Source organism: Mytilus californianus, unplaced genomic scaffold (genome assembly GCF_021869535.1).
Source record: "Mytilus californianus isolate M0D057914Y unplaced genomic scaffold, xbMytCali1.0.p SCAF_3, whole genome shotgun sequence".
In the NCBI taxonomy this organism is placed as follows: Eukaryota; Metazoa; Mollusca; class Bivalvia; order Mytilida; family Mytilidae; genus Mytilus; species Mytilus californianus.
The window spans coordinates 13,540,252-13,561,941 of NW_026262679.1; the positions used below are offsets into that span (position 1 = coordinate 13,540,252).

General features: G+C 32.3%; 1 long non-coding RNA gene across 1 annotated transcript; it reads right to left on the bottom strand.

Moving 5' to 3' along the window:
* Positions 1-8,300: 8,300 nt before the first annotated feature.
* LOC127733000 (uncharacterized) lies at positions 8,301-16,291 on the bottom strand. The gene is made up of 3 exons (XR_007996553.1): positions 16,045-16,291; positions 15,310-15,636; positions 8,301-8,785 (listed from the first exon to the last, which is right to left on the bottom strand). It is a non-coding gene; the product is annotated as an uncharacterized LOC127733000 (long non-coding RNA).
* Between the last annotated feature and the right edge of the window lie 5,399 nt (positions 16,292-21,690).

Consider the following 21,690-nt stretch of genomic DNA (forward strand, 5'->3'; position numbering starts at 1 on the left):
ATGAGAAAAACTCACCTGGCCAAAACCAAAGGGGCCAGGTGAGCTAATAAACCTAGTTTAAAGAAAAAAATTGTAATGAATAAATACTTACATGTGACTAATCCTTGTGTGCTATCTACAATGAAACCATCTTCATTGTCGAAGAGTGTAACATATTTAGGCTGTATCTGTAATAAAAAGAAAAATTGTAAATTAGTTTCAGCTTTAAATAGGGAATATTTGCTGTTGCAATCAATTCAGAAATTAATGTGATGTTTTATGCCAAATCCTAAATTGGAGACTAGTCTAGAATATTTACAATTACTTAACTGATTACAGTAAATATTTGAATAAAAGAAATGTTCGACAAATTTGTAATAAAATTTCAAATTGTTGTTCAAGGGGAAAACTGATTTTTGTTACCCAACACATATAAAAAGAGATAAAAGTACAATTATAATGACAAAATACCTACATGATACAAATCTTCGTGTGCTATATACCATGAAAGCATCTTCATTGTCTAGGAGTGTAACATATTTAGGCTGTATCTATAACAAAACCAAATCATCAATTAGTATCAGCTTTAAATAGACTATTGGCTGTTGCAACAATTATAAAATAAATGTCACTCATATTTTATGTCAAATCCTAAATTGGACACAAGAATATTTACAATTACTATGCATTCATGTTAAAATTTACTTCACTAGATTATAAATTTGAACAAAAGAAATATGTAAGCTAATTTGAAATAAAATTTTATTTAAGCTGTTCCAGGGAAAACTGATTTTTATTACCCAACACATATAAACAGTCTAAAGTACAATTGTAATGACTAAATACCTACACGTTAAACATCCTAATGTGCTGTCTACCATGAAACCATATTCATTGTGTGGGAGTGGAACATATCTGGGCTGTATCTGTTACAAAAGAAAAAGTATAAATTAGCATCAGCTTTAGATAAATATTTAATGGCTGTTGAAAAAATTAGAAAATTAATGTGATTCATGTTTTATGTAAAATCTTAAATTACGGACACTTAATTTACAATTACTCTTTCATTCTTATTAAAATATACCACATTTGAAATTTGAATAAAAGATATTTTAGACCAATTTGTAATAAAATTTTAAGCTATTGTTTCTTTTATTGACTTCCAAATTAATATTAACATAGTTTTAAGTACAATTATAATGACCAAATACTTACATGTTGACTCTTCCTATCTGCCATGAATCCATCTTCTCTGTCTAGGAGTGCAACATATTAAGACTGTATCTTTAACAAAAACTATAAATTAATATCAGCTTTAAATACAGACTATTTGCTGTTGCAATTTTTTCAGAATTTTAATCTTTTTTTAAATCACTGGAAATAGAAACAAGCCAATTATGAAAATCTATTTTAGTGCACTAGCCATTAGCCTTGCTATCAAATGTAAACAAATTGGTGAAAAATAGATTAAATATAAAAATAAAATCTTCTATACACTTTCAATGAGCAAACTCATTTATACTCTGGAGAAACTATAACAAGTTTTGGGTCAAAGTCAATTCAATGTTTTAATGCATGAACATTAATCAATGCAACTATCAAAAACATGATTTCATCATAAGACATCACCAAAGAGGTCAATAATGAAAAAGTTCTTTGAAGGAGCTAGTTCCAGTGGTCCCTAGTCCCATTCAACTTGGATATTTTGTCATAAGTCTTCAGTCCAGGTGTAGTGTATGTGCAAATTGTATTGTATCTACAGAGTAGAGATGAGTAAAATTATTTTCAATCAAAATTTTCTTTACAAGTTTGTAAAAATACATTACATTGTAATATATGGTCTATGATGTAGGATACACTTAGAAGTTAGTGTGCTTATAGGGATCCATGCTGTTACAATGTTTTGTTAAAAGAAATGGCATCCTACATCATAACCAGTTTTCTGAAAAATGAACTAGAGGCTCTAAAGAGCCTGTGTCGCTCACCTTGGTCTATGTGCATATTAAACAAAGGACACAGATGGATTCATGACAAAATTGTGTTTTGGTGATGGTGATGTGTTTGTAGATTTTACTTTACTGAACATTCTTGCTGCTTACAATTATCTCTATCTATAATGAACTTGGCCCAGTAGTTACAGTGGAAAATATTTTGTAAAAATTTACAAAAATTTACAAAATTTATGAAAATTGTAAAAAATTGACTATAAAGGGCATTAACTCCTTAAGTGGTCAATTGATAATTTTGGTCATGTTTGACTTATTTGTAGATCTTACTTTGCTGTACATTATTGCTGTTTACAGCTATCTCTATCTATAATAATATTCAAGATAATAACCAAAAGCTGCAAAATTTTCTTAAAATTACCAATTCAGGGGCAGCAACCCAACAATGTGTTGCCTGATTGGTCTGAAAATTTCAGGGCAGATAGATCTTGACCTAATGTACAATTTTATTCGCGTCAGATTTGCTCTAAATGCTTTGGTTTCAGAGATATGAGCCAAAAACTGCATTTCAGCCTATGTACTATTTTTTAGCCAAGTCGGCCATCTTGGTTCGGGGGCGGGGTCATCGGACACATTTTTTAAACTAAATACCCTAATGATGATTGTCGACAAGTTTGGTTAAATTTGTCTTAGTAATTTCAGAGGAGATTTTTGTAAAAGATTACAAAAATTTACGAAAAATTGTTAAAAATTGACTATAAAGGGCAATAACTCCTTAAGGGGTCAACTGACCATTATGGTCATGTTGACTTATTTGTAGATCTTACTTTGCTGTACATTATTGCTGTTAACAGTTTATCTCTATCTATAGTAATATTCAAGATAATAACCAAAAACAACAAAATTTCCTTAAAATTACCTATTTAGGGGCAGCAACCTAACAACGGGTTAACCGATTCATCTGAAAATTTCAGGGCAGATAGATCTTGACCTGATTAACAATTTTACCCCATGTCAGATTGCTGTAAATGTTTTGGTTTTAGAGTTATAAGCCAAAATCTACATTTTTACCCTATGTTCTATTTTTAGCCATGGTGGCCATCTTGGTTGTTTGGCCGGATGGCCGGACACATTTTTTAAACTAGATACCCTAATAATGATTGTGGCCAAGTTTGGTCAAATTTGGCCCAGTAGTTTCAGAGGAGAAGATTTTTGTAAAAGTTTACGGACGACGGACGCCAAGTGATGAGAAAAGCTCACTAGGCCCTTTGGGCCAGGTGAGCTAAAAAGTTATATTTTAATTGATGTAAGCATGGCTATGGGTAATGTAATATTGGAAAAGCTTTGAATTTCTTCAAGTTATGTTATCATTTTAAAGTACTGCTGAGGAAAAAAAAATTGGAAAAAAAGATTTTTATCAAAATTTTGTATGAAGAAACAAGATAAAGAGAAGGCATACACATAAAATAACTCATTGAAATAAATGTCTTAAATATGGAAATAAATTTAATCAAAAATAATTTAAACTAGTTTTATAATGGACAACCCCAATTTGAAACAACTTAATAGAAATAAGATTGGAAAAATATTTATTAAGAAGGCAATTTTGTAATTTTATGCAAACCAAATCATGAAAATTTACCCCTCGAAAAGACATTGTCGCCTCAGTTTTCTCGGGGTAACAAATTGTTCTATCACCCTTTCAGCTATGTGTTATTTATATAATGATCGCTGATTAGTTTTTACCATGTTTTTTCACACCTGACAGACGAGGTAAGCTCAGAACTAATCTAAATTGTGCTAATATTGCAAAAAATTCTATTCCACGACAACTTATTATCAATTCATTATTTATTCACTTTTCAACAAATACATGTACCATCCACAATTCTAATTTAAAACTTTTATTAAATTAGGACATTGAAAAAGTAATTTTTTATGAGTCAAAAGTGTGTGCCTTATTTACTATGTATACAATACATGGTAAGCAGACATAAAGTCACAAACTTGTTTGTTTACATTGCATATAATCATATTTAATAATTGTTCAGAAGCCTTGATTAATGAAGATTTATCAAATTTTAATCATGCAAAAGATATATTTTTTGGCCCCATGAAGCATTTTAAGTACCAAGCCACTTTGTCAAATAGTTTTCTGAACAATTATTTGATAATTTTAGTTTTTTCTAAGAATAAAGTTGGTTTATAAAGTTGCTTTATATTTCAAAGCTTAAGAAAAATACAAACTAAATGTGTCTGAAAGACATGAAAGGCCCCGTCTCCAAAAGTTGAATTTCAGCAACATATGTGGACACAAACATGCATGAATAGTATCAAGTTTTCAAAACCAATACTAGTTTGGTAAAAAATTTCCTTGATCAATGAGTTGTTAAATTTCAGCAAACAGGAAGTGGTTGTACTGCAGATCTACCAAGATGTGTTGAAACTGACATGAAAATCAGCATATTGGAACGAAACATAAACTTGATCTGTAACTTATCATTGTAGACTCACGTAAAATCAGCGCAAAATCTGAAGGCGTATTGAAAAAAAGTCCAAATCAGCTTAATATCTGAAGGCATATATACAAAAAAAATCTGTATAACTGATTTTCAAAAATTTTCAAAGTCCAAAACCCGTTCTTTCAGCAAAAATCAGCAGATCTGAATGAAACTTAAACTTGATCTGTAACACATCATGGTTAACTAACATACTTAAAATCAGCACAATATCTGAAGGCGTTTAGAAAAAAATCAGGATAACTGATTTTCAACCATTTATCAAAATCCAAAGTCCTGAATTTCAGCAAAAATTAGCAAAACGGAACCCAATATCTGAAGGCGTTAACATGGTTAAGAAAACAAGAGGCTCTCAAGAGCCTGAATTGCTCACCTGTAAATTTTGCCTTAAATATTTCATCAATGATTATTTTTGCTTTTCAATATATATTAATGAGTGGCTTTAAAATGCCATTTAAATGTTCTTGCATCTTAAAAGCAACAAAAAATCATTTTACCCCTATGTTCCATTTTAGCCATAATGGCTATGTTTCTTGACGTACAAGGAAATAAAATACAAAATTTATACTAGATACTCTGAAACTCATTCAGCCCAAGTTTGGCTGAAATTAATTCAGCAGTTTCAAATGAGAAGATTTTTTTAAAGTAAGCAAACTAGATGAACAAATCGTGAAAAATTTTCTTTAAAGGGCAATAACTCCTTAAGAGGACAATTGACAATTTTGGTCTTTAAACTAATTTGTAGATCTTACTTCACTGAACATTTTTGCTGTTTACAGTTTATCTTAGGCAATAACCTAAAAATCAGATACCTGATTTGGCTGATAATTTCAGGACAGGTAGACCTTGATCTAATGAATACTTTAACTTCTTGTCTGATTTGCTCTAAATGCTTTAGTTTTTGAGATATAAGTCAATAAACTGTTAACACAGAGATATGTCTCGCCTATTTGTTATTTTGATAATGGAAATGTTGAAATTAAAGTAGCAATACTTTAACATGCAAGTTATGCAAATATTTAAAGTCAATGAACCATAACTGAAGGTACAGGGCTAAACAATCTCCATGGAAATGAGATGTGCCAATGCTAATACAACTGTTAACCAAATACCATTGACTTTTCATAAGTCGTTCCCTTTAAACAAACCTAAACACAAACATTAACTTGTAAACTATGTAAAAGTTTCAAAGTCAATGAACCATAATTAGGGGGTGGGGTTATATAATCTCCATGGAAATGAAACTTGCAAATGCCAATACATTTGCATACTGAATATCATTGACTTAACATTTATGGTTCATCTTAAACTGAACTAATCACAAACTAATACATGTAAACTAAGCAAAAGTTTCAAAGTCAATAGACCATGACTGAGGGGTAGGGACCAAATATTCTCCATGGAAATGAGATGTGATAATGCTTATACAACTGCATACGAAATATCATTGACCTAGCTACCACTAGTGGTTCCCCATAAACTGACCTAATCACAAACTAATACATGTAAACTAAGCAAAGTTTCAAAGTCAATAGACCTTAACTGAGGGGGCGGGGCCAAATATTCTCCTTGGTAATGAGATGTGCCAATGCTAATACAACTGCATACCAAATATCATTGACCTACCACTAGTGGTTCACCATGAACTAGACCTAATCACAAACTAATACATTGTTGACGCTGCCGGAAACAGCATACCTATGTCTTGCTTTTTGACTCTGTCAAGGCGAGACAAAAACTGCATTTTACCCTATGCTCTATTTTTAGCCATGGCGACCATGTTTTCTGAGGAAACTGAAAATAAATTTTCAGCCATGTCAGCCGTGTTTTCTGAGGAAACTGAAAATAAAACACAAACTTTATTCTAGATAACCTAAGAATCATTCAGCTTAAGTTTGGTTTAATTTGGTTCCGTAGTTTCGGAGGAGAAGATTTTTCAAAGTTAGAAAACATGATAAACAAATTGTGTACAATTGTCCTTAAAGGGCAAAAATTCCTTCAGGAGTCAATTGACAATTTTAGTCACAATAAAACATATTTGTAGATCTTACTTTGCTGAACATTTTTGCTGTTTATTGTTTATCTTCATCTATAATAGTATTCAAGATAATAACCAAAAACTGCAAAATTTCCTTAAAATTACCAATTCAGTTGCAGCAACCCAACAATTGGTTGTTAGACTCATCGGAAAATTTCAAGGCTGATAGAACTTGACCTAATGAACATGATTACCCCATGTCAGATTTGCTCTAAATACTTTATATTTGAGATATAAGCCAAAAACTGCATTTTACCCCTATGTTCTATTTTTAGCCATGGTCGCATTGACAAAACAGAAAATTAACCACAAACTTTATTCTTGATATCCTAAGGATCATTCAGCTTAACTTTAGTTGAAATTGGTTCAGTAGTTTCAGAGGAGATGTTTAAAATAGTCCATACCGTATGGAGGACGACGATGGATGACATTGACGACAACGAACGCCAAGTGATGGCAAAAGCCTTGAATAGGTGAGCTAATCAAAGCGCGAAAGCGCTGTAAAGGCAGTTAATTACAGGTTGTGTGTATTTTTAGTCCAGTTATATCATTATCTTGCATAGTACAGTGTACTTATCAGAGGTGGCTTTCAGTATTTAAGATTTAGAGTTCTCTAATGATATTGAACAAGTTATATGAATGTCATATTCTGAGCACTATATGAAGGTGATTGTTCTCACTTGTTTATGAACTAGTGCATTATGTCCAGTTTGTACCTTTTTTATCTATGTTTATAGTCAAATTAGTTATCAAAGGTACCAGGATTATAATTTAATACGCCAGACGCGCGTTTCGTCTACATAAGACTCATCAGTGACGCTCAGATCAAAATAGTTATAAAGCCAAACAAGTACAAAGTTGAAGAGCATTGAGGAACCAAAATTCCAAAAAGTTGTGCCAAATACGGCTAAGGTAATCTATTCCTTGGATAAGAAAATCCTTAGTTTTTCGAAAAATTCAAGGTTTTGTAACAGGAAGTTTATAAAAATGACCATATAATTGATATTCAAATACTGTTTAAAATAGTTAGGCATTTTCTTTTTAGTAATAAGTAAATGTTATCAACTGTATTTTATTCAACTCTGCAAATGTGGTTTGTTACTGTTAAGTATGGATGATAGTTGTTTCATTGGCAATCATAACACATCTCCTTATTTATATAATGATCTATATTCAACGACCTCAGGTACAAAAAAAATGTATGTAACTTAATTATGATGGGAAACCTTTGACTTCTTTCTTTTATATAAACTTTTGACTTGGTACCATAGAACTATGTAGAATAAATGTACATTGCAACATGTCAACTCTTTCAATGACAATACTTTTTTAAGAAACTATAACTCCAAGCAAAATTATATTTCCAAGTTTAAAGTAATTTATGAATGAAAAAAGGAGTTCTTAATTAAGAAATAAACTGATTCGCTGAGCGCAGCTGGATACACCCGCAGAGGTCCAACCCTGAACAGTTGGGGCAAAAATGGACACAATATTCAAGCTTGATACAGGTCTGAATTTGGATTGTAATTAAATATTTGACATATTATAGTTTCTGAATAAATGTAGTCAAAGAACTTGAAATCGGTTATATGAATTGAATTTATATTCAATTAAAGATTTCTTGCTGTTGTGCAATACACTGTGCTGTTGCGCAATACTTAATAAATCTGTTGCCAGACTATAAACAAATAAAGTTCAATTTCTTCTCAATGTCATATTTGAAATTTATGAAAATCTATAGGGAGATTACATCAATAGCTATAAATAATTCACCAAAGTTTCATGCGAACTGCTTAAAGCATTTTTGAGTTGTTGTCCAACAAGAGTGCACACGCTGAAATGTCTCGCCTTCTTTACTAATCACTGATATTATGTTGATAGTCCTTAATATAAAGCTTTATTACAACTGTCACATAAACTTAACATTAACCAAGAAAACTAAACATTGACCAATGAACCATGAAAATGAGGTCAAGGTCAGATGAACCATGCCAGGCAGGCATGTACAGCTAACAATTCTTCCATACAACAAATATAGTTGACCTATTGCATATAGTTTAAGAAAAACAGACCAAAACACAAAAACTTAACACTGAGCAATGAACTGTGAAAATGAGGTCAAGGTAAAATAAAACCTGCGCTACTGACATATAGATCATAAAATATTTACATACACCAAATATAGTTGACCTATTGCATATAGTATTAGAAAAAAAGACCAAAACTCAAAATCTTAACTTTGACCACTGAACCATGAAAATGAGGTCAAGGTCAAATGAGACCTGCCAGCTAGACATGTACACCTTACAATTATTCCATACACCCAATATAGTAGACCTATTGCATACAGTATAAGAAAAACAGACCAAAACACAAAAACTTAACGTTAACCACTGAACCATGAAAATGAGGTCAAGGTCAGATGACACCTGCCAGTTGGACATGTACGCCTTACAGTCCTTCCATACACCGAATATACTTGACCTATTGCTTATAGTATCTGAGATATTGCCTTGACCACCAAAACTTAACCTTGTTCACTGATCCATGAAATGAGGTCGAGGTCAAGTGAAAACTGTCTGACGGGCATGAAGACCTTGCAAGGTACGCACATACCAAATATAGTTATCCTACTACTTATAATAAGAGAGAATTCAACATTACAAAAAATGTTAACTTTTTTTTCAAGTAGTCACTGAACCATGAAAATGAGGTCAAGGACATTGGACATGTGGCTGACGGAAACTTCGTAACATGAGGCATCCATATACAAAGTATGAAGCATCCAGGTCTTCCACCTTCTAAAATATAAAGCTTTTAAGAAGTTAGCTAACGCCGCCGCCACATCACTATCCCTATGTCGAGCTTTCTGCGACAAAAGTCGCAGGCTCGACAAAAACTGGAAAATCTCCCCTTTTTTAATGAATAAAACCCCATAACTCAGAAATGTAAAATCTAAAATTTATAAAATTCTAAAGGGAGCTTACGGATTGATAATTTAGTCTTAGATGCAAGATTTTTTTATCAGTTGTTAGTGGCTTTGAACTAGCTGTCAGTAACTTTGAGTACTCTCAGATCTGTACTTAGTGTCTTTTTGTTGTTTGGATGTACAACTACCCGACCACATCCACTTGTATTTGTATTTATCCATCTGATGAGTTAAGCCTCTTTCAACTGATTTTTATAGTTCGTTCTTATATTGTACTGTTACACCACTGTCCCAGGTTAGGGGGAGGGTTGGGATCCCGCTAACATGTTTAACCCCGACACATTCTGTATGTACATGTATGTGCCTGTCCCAAAGTCAGGAGCCTGTAATTCAGTGGTTGTTGTTTGTTTATGTGTTGCATATTTGTTATATTCGTTCATTTTTTGTACATAAATTAGGCCGTTAGTTTTCTTGTTTAAATTGTTTTACATTGTCATTTCGGGGCCTTTTATAGAGCTCTGACTGTGCGGTATGGGCTTTGTTCATTGTTGAAGGCCGTACTGTGACCTATAGCTGTTAATTTCTGTGTCATTTGGTCTCTTGTGGAGAGTTGTCTCATTGGCAATCATACCACATCTTCTTTTTTATATTTACATCAACAGATATAAACAATTCACCAAAGTCAAGGTGAGACAACAAAACTTAGTGGTAAGATCTCTGAAATGTTTTACACGGTACAAGTTTTTCTCATTGTTGGAGATTGTACGGTGACAGTAACACCTGTAACTGCTTAAACCCATTTCTTATGCACTTTAGTTCGATAAACTCACTGAATATCATACCACATCTCCTTATTTTTATATGCATTACAATTTACATGTGCATGTAATTATAAATATATATATCTCAGAACAAAATTCATTGCGTCACTTTTATTTATGCATCCTTTGGCACAACACAAGTTCTAAAATTACACAACATAGTACAACTAAATGTTATTTCAGATGAAAGTTTTGTTTCAGTTCCATTCATAGGATTTATTAGAATTTTGTATGTTTTGCCAAGTCCAATAATTCGCTCTATGTGCACATGTTAATTGGAGACTTTTCTATCCCGTATAAGAGTTTTGGAACTAATTCTGTTTCTTTTTTTGAAAAAAGTTAGCAAACAAATCTTGCACATTTAAACCTTTGTCTGCCATCACACTGTCACCTGGATCACATAATTGAACTATTCTACATCTTTCAACTATTTCATAGTCACTGGTAGAACCAACATATGCATTAGAGACATAGTTGACTAAACCACCAGGTGTCGAACATACAAGTATTTTCAGTGTTTCTGTTTTTATATGATGAAAAGGTTGCCTGAGCTCTAGGAGCTTTAGGTTTTATCACAGGATATTCTGTGCTGTCAATAATAATCAAAGTCGTAGGAAACTTTAATTTGAAGTTGGATGGTGAAAAATACCTGACTAAACCACTAGATGGCCAAGTGTTAGCCTCACACCACTGTTTAGACATACAAACAATTCATGTATACACAATAGTCTTAACACTAGATTCAATCTAGAATCTAGAAAGTTCAAAGTTGGTTGTATAATGCCTCAATTTCATCAAAGTCATAAAAAAACTGATTTTCAACTGACACCCTATCAATTTGTAAATATATGTATCTCAAACAATGTGCTGCTGGACCAAGTGTGGTCAAAACAAATAAAAATTTAGTATACAACTCTAAACCGGTATAAAAATGCATGGCTGAGTCACGTGTCTTCATTTCAAAATTCTCTGCTGAAAACATAGGCATTGATGGTGTTTGCATAATTCTATCTGTGAAGCTCAACATTAGCTCGGCAGTTGGTGGTGGACAGTCATAAATCCTTTCTGCAGTATGAATGAACCAACTTTACAATCAAAACTTTCCTCTAGATTTCTACTACAATATTCATCAAGTTTAGTTCTTTTGTTTTCACAGGAAACTGCCCTGATTTTTCTTTTTGCGGACGATTCAGTCTCTTGCTTGGTCCAGGAAAATAGGCTGGGAATGGCAGTAGACTTAGTCTCTGAATGGTGGGTTTGCGCCCTGAAAAAGGTTATAAAACATTAGTTTTTTGATAATTAAATGAACTTCCATTAGCAATGTATACTTCGTATTACCTGGCGAAATATTAACTAGATTTATTTATTACAATCTGGATAAAACTATGTTTGCCTGATTCAATGTATGTTATGTAAATCCAAAGGACAAACAATGAGAGACTTATGCAACAAACGTACATTGTTTGTACCTAAATAACTATAATATAGATGAGAGCATGTCATTGTTTTGTTCCTGTTAACATTGTCATTGATATTTTTCAAGAAAGTCTATGAGGCATAGCTTATGCATTCCTGTCATTACTACATTAGCATAATTACTGCTAAAATAATTCTCAGTATGATATACCTCTTGTAAGAAATCATTATAATTGTAGCAATCACCAAAAAATCTCAAACAGATCACATTGAATCGTAATCCAAAAAATTATGACGTCTTGAATTAACCACCCCTTTTATTCTAAAACGATAATTGCGGTTGTAAACAGACTTTGGTTTATTCGCATGGCGATTACATATATAACTATATATTTCAAAAAGAAAATAGAGTTTTACCATGAATAGTTTCCTGCATGTAGTCTTTTTCAGTAAATGTGCCTTGCAAACAACAGCTGATTGAGATGGACTCCACGAAATCGTGTTCTCGTCCAATCTGCGTATGGGCCATGGCGTTGATCCAACTTTTCCTTCTTTTTAAGTCATTTGGAAATGCATGTCCTCCTCTTAAATGACATCCAGGTACACAACAACAAGTACTTGGCATCGTTAATTAAAAATGTAACTGAAATAGTTGCACAGTGCAGAAACCGGAAGTTGAGGAACAGGATCGGCTACCACGGCGCCACCTATTCAGGAACGATAATTTGCTACTTTATATAACTGCGAAATAACAATAACGTTAGACGGGTTCACGTGCATAAACAGAAATGCGCTTTAAATTGTATAATATAATTCATGTTCAGTCGACCTTTAATTATTATATCAACGACTGAAATGATTTATAAACATATAGATTGCAGATAACCCTCGAAATTAACCCGAGCTCTTTCCACACGGAATTCAAATAATTCTAGTTTGTCAATCAGTTGACTGCTTATAATGCAAAATACAAATATATCAAAAGTTTTTAAAACTAACAAAACACAATGATCGTTTCTCTATTTCCCAATGTAAATGAAATGAAACAAAAAACATTTTATATCACAATAAGAAGAGGAGAGAATTCAACATTTCCAGATCTACTTGGAGCCTAACGACCCCCCACGTATATAAGTTGGATATCGCAGAAGGAAGGATTAACCCGGCAACTAGAAAGGCATTAAAGCACTGCCTTTAAAAATTGCATATAATGGTTTGTTGCGGAATGATGGAATGACAGACAAAGGTAAAACTATATGACCAACAACTTTGTTGCACGGTCATAAAAATGTTTTTAAATACTAGACATGTCTGAACAACATGAAAAGCCCGGCTCACATAAAAATTTTCAATGTCCAAAGCCCGTTATTTCAGCACAAATCAGTGGAGCAGAACCAAAATATGTCTGTATAACTGTTATTTTAAAAAAACATTACAAGTCCAAAGCTTGTTGTTTCTGCAAATATCAGCGTAGCAGAACTAAACATAAATTTGATCTGTAACTCATAAGCAGACTCACATACTGAAAATCAGCTCAATATGTGATAGTTAAGAAAAAAGTCTCTATAGGGGTAAATTCAGTAAATAAATATACGTCATCAGGGACCGCCCATTTGGGGGAGAGCTTTCTGTATAAAACTGAAGTCATGTGCTCTTCTGATTGGTAGATAATGTTTGTAATAAATATTTTTTGATAGATGGATAAAAACTAGAGTTGAAAAAAAATAAAAAATAAATGCTGAATGTACTAAATTTTTTTACTACAGGGTTGAAAAGTAATGGGGGTCAGTGAAGGAATTAAGTGCGAATCTACAGTGTTTGTAAACAAGGCCATGTGAAGGCCCAAAAATGCCGCATGACCCTATGTTTTTATTGTTGCAAATGATAGGGCTACATTTATACTTTCATGAATGATATATGAAATTTTCTAATTTCTAAAGGTAAATCAGGTATATATTTAATTCAAGACATAGATTAGCATTACAGTCAATGGGAGATTTTTTACTGAATTTACCCCTATACATGCTATTTTCACATAGTCCACTAAGCCCGTAATTTCAGCAAAAATCAATGGAACTATATCAAACCTAACCTTGATCTGTTACTCTTTAAAGTAGACTCACATACTATAAATCAGCTCAAAATGAGAGAGTATTTAGAAACTAAACCTAGAACGACCTTCAAAAAAATTAGGCAGGGAAGCATTCACCCAATATAAGTATGCCGAAAGAAACAATCTGATGGTTTATAGAAAAGTTAATTAAAAATTCTGAAAATGGAAAATATCAAGCAGAAGTTATAACCCCCAAACCTCCCAAAATTGCACCGGCCCATGAAAAAAAATCAGGTCATCCCATTGTAGACTTAGGCTCTATGTTGAGTCTTGGGACGTACTTAGACCTATAATGGTTTACAAATTGTGACTTGGATGTAGAGTTGTCTCACTGGCACTCATACCACATCTTCTTATATATATACTCATACCACATCTTTTATATATATACTCATACCACATCTTATATCTGTTTACAATAGTAACTGAAGACCCCTTATTATTAAAATTAATTAGTTTTCAAATTGTGAAATTTTTATTTTTACAATCATCCTGTAGCCTTCTATAAACAACTATGTTCTATTTTTAGCCATGGTGGCCATGGCAGGGTCATCGGATATATTTTTCAATCAAGAAGTTAAATTCTGTTTGAACCAGTAGATTATTAAGTGGAGAGGATTCTAGTAAAAGATTACAAAATTACGAAAAATTGTAAAAAATTTACTATAAAAGGCAATAACTCCTTAAGGGGTCAATTGACAATTTTGGTTGTATGTTTGACTTATTTGTAGATCTTACTTTGCTGAACATTATTGCTGTTAACAGTTTATCTCTATAATAATAATATGAAAGATAATAACCAAAAATTCAGCAAAATTATCAATTCAAGGGCAGCGGTCAGATAGATCTTAACCTGATGAACATTTTTATTCCATCAGATTTGCTCGAAATGCTTTATTTTAGAGATATAAGCCAGAAACTGCATTTTTCCCCTATGTTCTATTTTTAGCCATGTTGGCCATGTTGGTTGGCAGGTGGGCAAGGTGAGATAAAAAAGTCTGAATAACTATTATTTTCACAAAATGTTCAGTCCAAAGCCCATTGTAATTGCAAATTATATGCAAAGAGAAAACAAGAGTGCACACGCTGAAATGTCTCGCCTTCTTTACTAATCATTGATATTATGTTGATAGTCCTAAATAAAACTTTCTTACAACTGTCACATAAACTTAACATTAACCAAGAAAACTAAACATTGACCAATGAACCATGAAAATGAGGTCAAGGTCAGATGAACCATGCCAGGCAGGCATGTACAGCTAACAATTCTTCCATACAATATAGTTGACCTATTGCTTATAGTTTAAGAAAAACAGACCAAAACACAAAAACTTAACACTGAGTAATGAACTGTGAAAATGAGTCAAGGTCAAATAAAACCTGCGCGACTGACATAAAGATCATAAAATATTTCCATACACTAAATATAGTTGACCTATTGCATATAGTATTAGAAAAAAAGACCAAAACTCAAAATCTTAACTTTGACCACTGAACCATGAAAATGAGGTCAAGGTCAAATGACACCTGCAAGCTAGACATGTACACCTTACAATCATTCCATACACCAAATATAGTTGACCTATTGCTTAAAGTGTAAGAAAAACAGACCAAAACACAAAAACTTAACATAAGCAATGAACCTTGAAAATGAGGTCAAGGTCAAATAAAACATGCCAGACTGACATGTACATCGTAAAATATTTCCATACACCAAATATAGTTGACCTACTGCATACAGTATTAGAAAAACAAACCAAAACACAAAAACTTAACATTGATCAATGAACTGTGAAAATGAGGTCAAGGTCAAATAAAACTTGCCAGGCTGACATGAACATCGTACAATATTTCCATACACCAAATACAGTTGACCTGTTGCATACTGTATTAGAAAAACAGACCAAAACACAACAAGAGTGCACACGCTGAAATGTCTCACCTTCTTTACTAATCATTGATATTATGTTGATAGTCCTAAATATAAAGCTTTATTAAAACTGTCACATAAACTTAACATTAACCAAGAAAACTAAACATTGACCAATGAACCATGAAAATGAGGTCAAGGTCAGATGAACCGTGCCAGGCAGACATGTACAGTTAACAATTCTTCCATAAAACAAATATAGTTGACCTATTGCTTATAGTTGAAGAAAAACAGACCAAAACACAAAAACTCAACACTGAGCATGAACCGTGAAAATGAGGTCAAGGTCATATGAAACCTGCGTGACTGACATATAGATCATAAAATATTTCCATACACCAAATATAGTTGACCTATGGCATATAGTATTAGAAAAAAAGACCAAAACTCAAAAACTTAACTGTGACCACTGAACCATGAAAACTAGGTCAAGGTCAGATGACACCTGCCAGCTAGACATGTACACCTTACAATCATTCCATACATCAAATATAGTAGACCTATTGCATATAGTATAAGAAAAACAGACCAAAACACAAAAACTTAACTATAACCACTGAACCATGAAAATGAGGTGAAGGTCAGATTACACCTGCCAGTTGGACACCTTACAGTCCTTCCATACACCGAATATACTAGACCTATTGCTTATAGTATCTGAGATATGGACTTGACCACCAAAACTTAACCTTGTTCACTGATCCATGAAATGAGGTCAAGGTCAAGTGAAAACTGTCTGACGGGCATGAGGACCTTGCAAGGTAAGCACATACCAAATATAGTTATCCTACTACTTATAATAAGAGAGAATTTAACATTACAAAAAATGTTAACTTTTTTTTCAAGTATTCACTGAACCATGAAAATGAGGTCAAGGACATTGGACATGTGACTGACGGAAACTTCATAACATGAGGCATTCATATACAAAGTATGAAGCATCCAGGTCTTCCACCTTCTAAAATATAAAGCTTTTAAGAAGTTAGCTAACGCCGCCGCCGGATCACTATCCCTATGTCGAGCTTTCTGCGACAAAAGTCGCAGGCTCGACAAAAAACCAACATTATTTACCATGATCTGTAACTCATCCTATATAGTACGTGTATACAAAAAATAAGCAGAGTGGAAACAAATATTAACATGATCTGTAACTCATCATAATAAACTCACATACTATTATGATGAGTTACAGATCATGTTAGCACATACTTACAACTTCTCTTCCAATCAAATTGCTTATATTTGCCTTCTAATTTTCATAGTACATACTTTTCCTGTGTACTAAGTAACTACGCATGAAGGGTAGCTATTTTGAAATAAAATGCTGTGTTCCAAATTAAATTAAATAGTTTGTAATTAGTTTTCACGTTGATTTTTTAAATATCCTGCTATTAAAATCTTTTGATCTAAAAAATGTTTTTGGCAATTGCAAATTTTATCATTTAAATAAAGGGTAATACATATGGTTCTTTATACCTTGATTAGAGTACAACGATATCTTAAAATTATGATAATGTATCATCCATGCAATTACTTTGTACACAGAAAAGTGTGTACTATGAAACCTTGTGAAGGAAAATTAAAGGTTGCACTTTGTAAATACAGCTGTTTCTCAAACCACGCCTCTTTTGGGGAGATATATAATATTCATAGATATGTTAATTTGTTAATGTACTAGCTGGTTCCCATTCATGATCTCTGTGTTTCATCTCATAGAGACATCACTTGGGAATGTAACCAGTACAGAAAAACATGGTAGCGCCTAAATTTTAATTCTTAGGAGGTCCAAATATGAAGGTAAGGGTTGTATAGCATTTTAGTATAAGTTTAAACTCATAGAAGTTCAGGGCATATAAATGTTAAAATATGCCGCACAGCCCTATATTTTGACCTTTGAATAAAATAGTAGTGCATATAAACTGTCCGTTCTGGGATATTATTTTTCACGAAACTTCATAGTAAAAGTGTCACAGTTTTAGCCCCAAAGGGAGTTCCCATGGGAAATTGCATTGTCTATATTTACAGAATTGCAAACTGTATAGGGTTAAAAAAATAGAACATACAGAATTTCACAAAATCTAGCTGGTTTATCGCAGAGATTTTAAAGAATTTAACTCAAATATGAAGTTTTATAAATATTTCATGAAGATTGAGAAAATCCTGAGCCTTAACTATGATGACTCAGCATAAATTCACAGTTTACAGTATGCATGGTTTACTTAAGTCCCTGAATTCAAAATAAATTCATAATGTATGCCTATTTGTGATTTAAATTGTTTAGAAGTGCTTATATTTACTCTTCACAGTCATTGCAACTCATTGATCCTTCCTAAATAATTTTGTTGGGTTATTTTTGTCCTGTCGATAATCCAAAAGTAAGCCATAACACCTAAATATGTTTTTTTGTGACCGCAGCATTAAAAAGTACAAGCTAAGATTACAAAAAGACCTTAATAAAACTTACAATATTGTGTTCTATCCTAAATATATACTAAATATTCCACATTGCTAGAAACAGGGAAAATATTTAGGAAATGTGAGGCCCCAGGGGGCAAAAAACAGAAAAAATGCCAACCCTGGGTCATAAAACAGATAATTTAACTTGTAAATGCTATGATTTTATTATTTTCAAGGTCTTTTGTAAACAAAACAATAACTGTGCTGGAAAGTTCTGCAAAAATAAGATGTAAGCAGTCTTTTCTATCAAGCTTTTATTGAATTTATGCACCAGACTGATATCTTCTTAAATACAATTTTGCAAATATGGCTTTGTTTAGACACTTCTAGTTCATACATTAACTAACTTATGTTAGTTATATGGTTAGAGATGAAACTGTTGTGACAAGAATTCTCAACTGACCATTTGAGACAGAAATTGTGAAATTTCATTGACAAATAGGCATACAGTAAGATGTGGACTGGAGACACAGGCAGGATTGGATACTTTGTATAATCTTGAATGTTGGAATGATTAACTACTAAACAATACATTTATAGTATTCTAAAATGCTTTCAATTTGTTATCAGAATAGTTTCAAACATGTTTTATACATTTCATGTCAGAAAACATGCACATAGGGTAAGCTGGCAATAATTAAAGTCTTGTTTTCAAATTCTTTAAAAAACTGAAACAGGGGTAGGGGTATGAAATGTACTGTAAATGGAAACTTAAGAGTACATGTATATGCAGTGATTTCCTTAAGGCTATAATTCTGATAAATAAGTATTGTTGTGAGAAAAAGTGTTTTTAGAAGGTTTTCTATTTGAATAAATGTTTGCATAGGTTGCACTTTGTAAATACAGCTGTTTCTCAAACCACGCCTCTTTTGGGGAGATATATAATATTCATAGATATGTTGATTTGTTAATGTACTGGTTCCCATTTATGATCTCTGTGTTTCATCTCATAGAGACATCACTTGGGAATGTAACCAGTACAGAAAAACATGGTAGCGCCTAAATTTTAATTCTTAGGAGGTCCAAATATGAAGGTAAGGGTTGTATAGCATTTTAGTATAAGTTTAAACTCATAGAAGTTCAGGGCATATAAATGTTGAAAATATGCCGCACAGCCCTATATTTTGACCTTTGAATAAAATAGTAGTGCATATAAACTGTCCGTTCTGGGATATTATTTTTCACGAAACTTCATAGTAAAAGTGTCACAGTTTTGGCCGCAAAGGGAGTTCCTATGGGAAATTGCATTGTCTATATTTACAGAATTGCAACCTAAAGCAACTTGATTATTTTTTAAACTTTCTTAAGGAAGGTGATCTATTTCATCATGAATTGATTGATTTATTGATTATTGGTTGCTTAATATTCAGTGGCAAATATTTCATGCATGTTTAGGACGATGTCATGAATTGAAAAACTGTGATTATGTCTGAAGATAATGTGCCACCTATATATATATATAAATTAACATATTCTGATAAATCTTTTAGTTTTTACTTTGAAATAATAAAAAAAAAATCACAAAACACAAAACCTATAATCTCTGATCTATTGGTAGTTGCTTTTTAATGCCTATCTGCTAGACTATATCTATGGGGACAAACTATCTATATGTTTCAAATTTATTATAGCTTGAGTTTTACTGTGAAATTAAAAAATGTTTTCAAAACATGTAAAGCTTCCACTGCAATTTAATTATTGCCTGCTTTTGGTCAATTTATTTTGTCATCTTACCATGTAAGAAGAGCATGTATAGTAAAACACCGCTTTATATCAGTATACATGCTTACACCAGCAGCTAGCTACCATCTTTTCATTCTGGAGTGAAGGGCCTTTTGAAATCACATATTTTACAATGATACTAGTGAGTAGATTTACAAAACTTCGTTAATGAGCTCCGTTTTACAAACACCTGTGATACAAGTAGTCAGCCAAAATAAACTATCAATAGACCAATTAAAAGATTACTTGAGTTGTAAATATGTGCTAAAATTGGATAGTATATACCTTTTCATATTAGCACATACTTACAACTTCTCGTCCAATCAAATTGCTTATATTTGCCTTCTAATTTTCATAGTACATACTTTTCCTGTGTACTAAGTAACTACGCATGAATGACCACAAGGGTATGATTTCATTGTATCGTAATCAAGATATTTAAAACAAAAATTGCCACTGGCTATTTTGAAATATAATGCTGTGTTCCAAATTACATTAAATAGTTTGTAATTAGTTTTCACGTTGATTTTTAAATATCCTGCTATTAAAATCTTTGGATCTAAAAATTGTTTTTGACAATTGCAAATTTCATCACTTAAATAAAGGGTAATACATATGGTTCTTTATACCTTGATTAGAGTACAACGATTTCTTAAAATTACGATAATTAATGTATCATCCATGCAATTACTTTGTACACAGAAAAGTGTGTACTATGAAACCTTGTGCAGGAAAATTAAAGCAACTTGGTGATAATTTTTTAAACTCTCTTAAGGAAGGTGATCTATTTTGTCATGAATTGATTGATTTATTGATTATTGGTTGCTTAATGTCCAGTGGCAAATATTTCATGCATGTTCAGGACGATGTCATGCATTGAAAAACTGTGATTATGTCTGAAGATAATGTGCCACCTATATATACATATAAACGTATTCTGATAAATCTTAGTTTTTACTTTGAAATAATAAAAAAAAAAAAAAAACACAAAACATAAAACCTATAATCTCTGATCTATTGGTAGTTGCTTTTTAATGCCTATCTGCTAGACTATATCTATGGGGACAAACTATCTATATGTTTCAAATTTATTATAGCTTGAGTTTTACTGTGAAATTAAAAAATGTTTTCAAAACATGTAAAGCTTCCACTGCAATATAATTATTGCCTGCTTTTGGTCAATTTATTTTGTCATCTTACCATGTAAGAAGAACATGTATAGTAAAACACCGCTTTATATCAATATACATACTTACACCAGCAGCTACCATCTTTTCATTCTGGAGTGAAGGGCCTTTTGAAATCACATATTTTACAATAATACTAGTGAGTAGAATTACAAAACTTCGTTAATGAGCTCTTTTTTACAAACACCTGTGATACAAGTAGTCAGCCAAAATAAACTATCAATAGACCAATTAAAAGATTACTCGAGTTGTAAATATGTGCTAAATTGGATAGTCTATGAAAAGGTATATACTATGAAATTAAGAGCTAGGGGCAAGCCCCTCGCTCTAAATTTCATAGTATATACCTTTCCATAGACTAACCTAGACGACTAACATAGACGAAGAGTGGAAACAAACAATAACATGATCTGTAACTCGTAATAAACTCACATACTAAAAATCAGCAGATTGGAAACAAACATTTACACGATCTGTAACTCATCATAGTAGAACTGAAAATCAGCTCATTATGTGAAGGCATTTAAAAAACAAAAAAAGAGTCTGATTAACAGCTATTTTCATGAAATATTCGAAGTCCAAAGCACGTAATTTCTGCACGAATCAGTGGTGCAGAATTTAATCTATATTCTG